Here is a 6209-nt window from a genome sequence, read left to right as displayed (position 1 = left end):
TATTTTCTTTGAAATATGAACTAGCTCTTTCAAGGAAAGAATTGAGAATGAGGTTGTAGCATGCTCAGGGAACAGGGAGAAGGTGCATGAGTCTGGAAATCAGGGTGTATGAGTGGAAAAGTTGGTAGAGGCCAGGTCATAAAAGATGTGTGTGCCCGGTTTGGGCTTTACCTTAAAGGCAACAGGAACCATCAAGGAGTTTTAAGAAGGGAGGCGGGATGTTAAGATTTGTAGGTCAGCAGCCCTGCAGAGGACAGCTTGGAAGGTCTAAACTTGGAGACTGTGGGACAGAGGTAATGGCTAGTTTTGGGGATAGATAAAATAAGCCAAGTTTGGCAACTTGATTGGCTTTTTTGATGGCACATTTGCTATGGCACAGATGGGTTGGTAGTATCGATTTTTTCCCAAAAAAAGAGGGATTAAGCATTCTGTGGGATTTCCTGAACCTTTTGCAGTCTCCATTTGACAAAGGTGGCACCAGGCCCAGCAACATTAACAATGACTTCTGGATTTGCTCATTTGGATGCTAGAAGCAACGCCTGTGGGGTCTTTTGAATCCAGTGCGTTGGGGAATTGGACTTTCTTCTTTCCCCCTGCCAACGGCCAGGCCCATGCTTCTCCTGTTGGATACTGGTCTGAGTTCGGGTGACTGCTTTCATCTGAGATCCCATGAGCTAAATCTGTGATGAACCCTCAGTTCAGCCACTTACCTCTCTGGGGAGCATATGCTATGGTCCTGTGGGTTTAGGAGATTGAACATTCAGTCTCTGCTCTTTGAGAGCCTAGAGTCAAACTGTGGAGAAAAATAGTGTCCCCATGAAACAGAATTGCTCTGATCCCATTGGCTATAGAAAGACGATGCCCGCAGTTCCGTGGGATTTCAGCCTAAAGCACGAGTGATGGTAGTTTGGGTCTCTGTGCAAGTGCATGTAAACAGAGACACATCATTTCACAGCCCACCAAGTACTCTCTTCTGGGTGATTCCAGTTTGATGTCTCTTGCCTTTTAGACCTCTACAGCTTCATATGATTAAACCCAGACTTTTGATGTTTCTCCCTATGACCTCAATCTAAACCTGCCTAAGCCTTCTTCACTTTTGGTACAATGGCACCATGACCCACCCACTCGGCCCAAACAGAAAGCTGACAGTCGCTTGATCAGGATAGATGTCTCATAGATCATTCCTCCTAAATATATACACAATCTTTCCGCCTCTGCCTATTTTTATCATCATCCTGATCCAAGCCACCATCATCTCTCAGCTTAAAAAAACACAGCAGCCTTCTAATTTGTCTCTGCTCTTCCATTCTTTCCCACCTAAAACCCACTCTCCAGGCAGCAGCTGTGTGATTAAAAAACAAAACAACAGAACTAGCTGGATCCTCCCACTCATGTGCTTAAATCCTTTCAATGGCTTCCCATTTCGATGAGAAAATAACCCCAACTTCTTGCCTAAGAGGCTCTGTTTGATCTGGACTCTGATAACCTTTCCAACCTCATCTGGGACCAGTCCTCCTAGCTTGCTGTTTTCACTTCCTCAAGCAAGTCAGCCTCCTTCCCTGTCTGTTGTCAGTGCTCTTCCTTTTATCTGATACCTTCTTTCACATGAGTTCCAGATACTCTTGTGTGGGAGCTTCATTGTTCTCAAGGTTGGAAGTGAGGCACTTCAAGACCACCCCATGTAAGGAAGGGACCCTCTTATTCTTGAATCTCAGCATCCTGTTTTCTTCATACTGTTTCTTTCTTTTCTTTTTCGAGACAGTGTCTCGCTCTGTTGCCCAGGCTGGAGTGCAATGGCGCAATCTTGGCTCATTGCAACCTCCACCTCCCAGGTTCAAGCAATTCTCCCTGCCTCAGACTCCCAAGTACCTGTCATTACAGGCACCTGCTACCAGGCCCAGGTAATTTTTGTATTTTTAGTAGAGATGGGATTTCACCATGTTGGCCAGGCTGGTCTCGAACTCCTGACCTCAGGTAATTCACCCGCCTTGGCATCCCAAAGTGCTGGTATTACAGGCATGAGCCATTGTGTCTGGCCTCATTTTTCTTTTTATTGAGGTACAACATGCATAAAGTACCTTAGGCACTCTAATTTTAAGTGTGCAGCTCAATGATTTCTACATACATACTCATATGTACACATTCCTATCACATCACCAGATCCTTCATAGCACTCATATGTTTATTGCTACTTATCTGATTTGCAAAGACAAAAGATTTGATCACACACCATTAGGGTACAATTGCAAGGAAACAGATATGACTGCTGGCTGGCTGGATAAATTCCTACAAGCCATTTGGAGGGCAATTTTACAGTTTCTATTAAATTTTAAAATACATGTTTCCATTGAGGCAACAAATTTTCTTTCAGAAATTGATCTTATGGAGACACTTTTACATATGTGTGAAGTAGAGACATATCTGTCTCTACTAAAAATACAAATATGAGTGTACAAGCTATGCATCACAGCCACTGTTTATGGTGAGAACATATTAGAAACACCCTAAGTGTTGCTTTACAGGCGGCAGATGAAAGAAATTTCAGCTTATTTATGCAAGGCAATACTGTGGAAGCTGTTATCAAGAATGTGTACTGTTTGGGGAAAATCTTCAAGCTATATCAAATGGGCAAAGGCGCAGAATGATACACACAGGGTCCTCTCATTTGTATAAAAGAGGGACATGGTTTGCTCTACATGCTTCTGCCTGGAAAGAAACCCAAGAAACTGGTCATAGTTGTTATTTCTGGGAAGGAGAATTCAGGAACTCATGTTCTGAGTGGGAGAGAGATGAAGTTTTGATTTTTTTTTTCCTCCCATGTATATGTAATACCTTTTCAAAATAAAAATAAAGTTTTGGACCCCAGGGGAAAGTGTGTAAGGGGAAGAGGCTCTGGCAGGCCAGGTTAGGACTGTGGGGATAACTTGGCCTGGATTAGTCTTCAGAAGAACAGAGAGGACTGGTTGGCTGAGAACTTGGCTTTCAGGGGGCCCTTTTGGGGATTGCCAGGGAAGAGCAGCTGCCCAGAGCTGCAGCAGAAGGCAGTGGATGTTCCACTGGACATTCATGGGGATCCAGACTCCACCTTCCTTCCCTAGGGCTTGCTGCATGGGGGGTACTGCTGCCCACCTTCTCGGTGATTCCCTTTACCCCTTGTCTCAGATGGAGGCACGGGTGCATGAAAACATAACCAAGTACATGGCAATGCCCTTCTTTGAGATGCTGACATTTGTCAGTTGGCAATTTTTAAAAATAAAGAGGTTGAACTCTAGAACAAAAGCACGCTACAACAGACCACCAACTATCCCTCAGAAGGGCCCTGGATGATCTTAGGAAGGATCTTAGTGAGGCTTGGGCGTAAGCAAAAGATGGGTTTGAGTCACTGCTCAACTACCCAAGCCTTGCATCCTTGGGCAGCTCAGCAGAGTGCTCTGTGCCCTGCTTTCCTTATTGGTGAACTGGCATCCACTGTCCTGCCTTGATTCCTGAGGACCCTTTGTTACTGGTTATAAACCAGTAATGTCTCTCTACCTGCTCTATGAAAGATGAGTGCTGTGCAGAGGGTCAATTTGCATTATAGAATATGTTGGTTTCCTAGGGCTGCCATAACAAATGACCACAAACTTGGCTTAAAACAGCAGAATTTTATTCTCCGATGGTTCTGGAGGGCAGAAGCCTGAAATCACGGTGTGAACTGGACCCTATTCTCCCTGGAAGTTCTAGGAGAGGATTCCTGCTTTCTTCTTCCAGCTACTGGTGGTATCCACATTTCTTGTGGCTGCAGCACTCCAATCTGCCTCTGTCTTCACGTGGCCTTTTCTTCTCTCTGTGTCTGTCCTCTGGATGTCTCCTATAAGGACACTTATCAATGTATTTAAGGCTCATGTGGATAATCCAAGACGTTCTCATTTCGAGATCCTTAACTCAATTACATCTACAAAGACCCCTTTTCTAAGTAAGGTCACATTCACAGGTTCTAGGGGTTAGGACATGGACGTGTCTTTTGAAGGAGCGCCATTCAACCCACTGAATAGAATAAGCAAGGAAAGTAGGCATGGAAGCTCCCAGGTATGTGCCAAGGGTGCCACCTGGCCTGTGTCATGTGCTGCGATGGCTCATGGAGGGGTCAAGTCTGACCGTGTCTGAGCCACATGGCATGGCCATAATTTCGACCTCAGAAAAGACTGCTGCTTATGTCTCTATTCTTCTCTCCTGACCCCTTTCTGTCTCTTGCTCTGCCTCTCAATCAAACTAGCACCAACCTTACTACATGGGTCTGGGAGGTGGAACAGCACAAAGATGAGGCCCTATAAATGCAAACCATTTATTTAATGCTTCACACACATTTGATAACCAACTAAGGAGTATAATAACCTAGTTAACAGTGTTTTACAAATGTCAGTCTTCTGGTTTTTATATTGTATTACAATGATAAGAGGTCATCATTGGAGGGAGCTGGGCAAAGGGTTCAAGGGACTCCATGTGCTATTATTGCAACTTGAAATGAGTATGTATTCATTTCAAAGTTAAAAAGTTGAAAAAATAAACTCATGAGTACTTGAAACCCCTGCAAGAAAAAAAATAACCTCTATAAACCTTTCTAGATTAGAAAGTAGAATAATGTAACCCCCTCAACCGCCAGCAGGGTGTGGGCTAATTCATCCTCCCAAGGTAGCCCAGGACCTCCCATTTCCAGGGCTGTGGGGAAGTGGCCTCACCCTGGCCCAGCTTCATCCCCATCTCAGGCCTCTTGGGATCCTGTCCTGTGCAACCTCCTCCCTTGGAAGGCAGTTCTGCCAGGCCCTCCCCAAGCTTCCCCAGGCCAGGGCTGGTCTGGGTTGCAGACACATGGCTGAGCTGTGCCAGTGCCACCCCGCCCCACAGCCCAGGCTGAGCTCTGATGTTGCTGCCACGTGCAGACAGCTCTGGCTCCTGCTGGGCTTCTTGAGAACCTTGTGCTTTCCTGGCAGGCAACGATGGCCTCAGTGACTGCCACCCTGACTCAGAGCGATGCTCAGGGCTCCTAGGAGGCGCCGCTCTGGCTCGGGGCCATCCCACCTTACCCTGACGGTGGTGTCATTGATGCATCCTCCTCCTCCTCCCCAGGGCAGGGTGCTCAGTGCCTGCTTTCCCCCCATGGCAGCCTCCAACTGCCACTAGTCTGGGCAAGTTGGAGGCATCTTCCCTGAGCTGCTCTTCTGGTTTTGTTCTCCTCCCACATTGGCCACATGGAGTAAGTGAGTTCTGCACAGTGTGGCCGGGTGGTTTGGTGTCAGAGGGGTTATAAATGGGGAATCTGTGAACAGACTTTGGGGGTTCTGAAAACTCCCTGAGTTTACATACAAAATGAATAAGCATTTGTTTTTCTGGGGGAGAAATTGATTCTCCAAAGGTCCAAGATCCACAGTGAAGAGTCTCTGAGGACAAGAACGGGCTATAACATAATTTAATCATTTTGTTTCTGCCATCATCCTGCCAGGCTAAAGTACTATTTCTACCAAATTAGTTCATCTCCATGCCTCAATTTCCTCCCATGAAAAATCAACTAATTTACAAGATCATACCGTATATGACAAATATTTGGTGTTGTAAGTAATAAATGAGAAAATTATAGAAAGTTTCTGGCACAAGTCAGTAAGAACTCAATAAAGATGAGCTTTTATTATGATCTGCCCAGAGCATATATTATCTTACTGCATGCTTACAGCAGCCAGTATGAGACTGGAGTTAGCAATCTCCTTTGAAAGACCTCATTTGCCCAACATAAAAAGGCAGAGCTGGGATTTGAACCCACAGCCTCTTTCTTTTCCGCCCCACTCTGTTGCAGTTTCTATTCCTCCCTTTGACTGAGTTGTATCTGGTCATCTGTCAAAACCCACCTCAAATGTCACCTGTCCTGGGAACCTTATTCCTGATCTTGTAGGTGTTTGTTGTCTTTCTGCATTTTGCATACCTTTATCATGCTTATCTCCCATTACTCTGTGCAGCTAGGTAAGGTCTGTGTCTAATGCATCTTTTTGTACCTGTGCCCAGTCTGGTGCCTGGAATATAACAAATATCTGATGAGTGGGATGTCCTCTCTTCATTCTTCCTTCCTCAATCATTTCCTGCCCATTCGTGGGGTATGGAGATGAGCGATCCATGTCCTCAAGGCACTCAAACCCTGAGATGCAGCAACAACGCATCCCCTGTGGGTGTCAGCCAGTTTC

The 6209-nt window shown here is 45.6% G+C and overlaps 1 long non-coding RNA gene across 1 annotated transcript; it reads right to left on the bottom strand.

Moving 5' to 3' along the window:
• Positions 1–3749: 3749 nt before the first annotated feature.
• Positions 3750–5164, bottom strand: LOC117068331. Its single transcript, XR_004431068.1, has 2 exons — positions 5064–5164; positions 3750–3850 (listed from the first exon to the last, which is right to left on the bottom strand). It is a non-coding gene; the product is annotated as an uncharacterized LOC117068331 (long non-coding RNA).
• Between the last annotated feature and the right edge of the window lie 1045 nt (positions 5165–6209).

The sequence above is a fragment of the Trachypithecus francoisi genome, unplaced genomic scaffold (genome assembly GCF_009764315.1).
Source record: "Trachypithecus francoisi isolate TF-2019V2 unplaced genomic scaffold, Tfra_2.0 Lachesis_group21, whole genome shotgun sequence".
Classification (NCBI taxonomy): domain Eukaryota; kingdom Metazoa; phylum Chordata; class Mammalia; order Primates; family Cercopithecidae; genus Trachypithecus; species Trachypithecus francoisi.
Note: the sequence above shows the minus strand (reverse complement) of the source record. Positions and strands in the feature narration are given on the sequence as shown.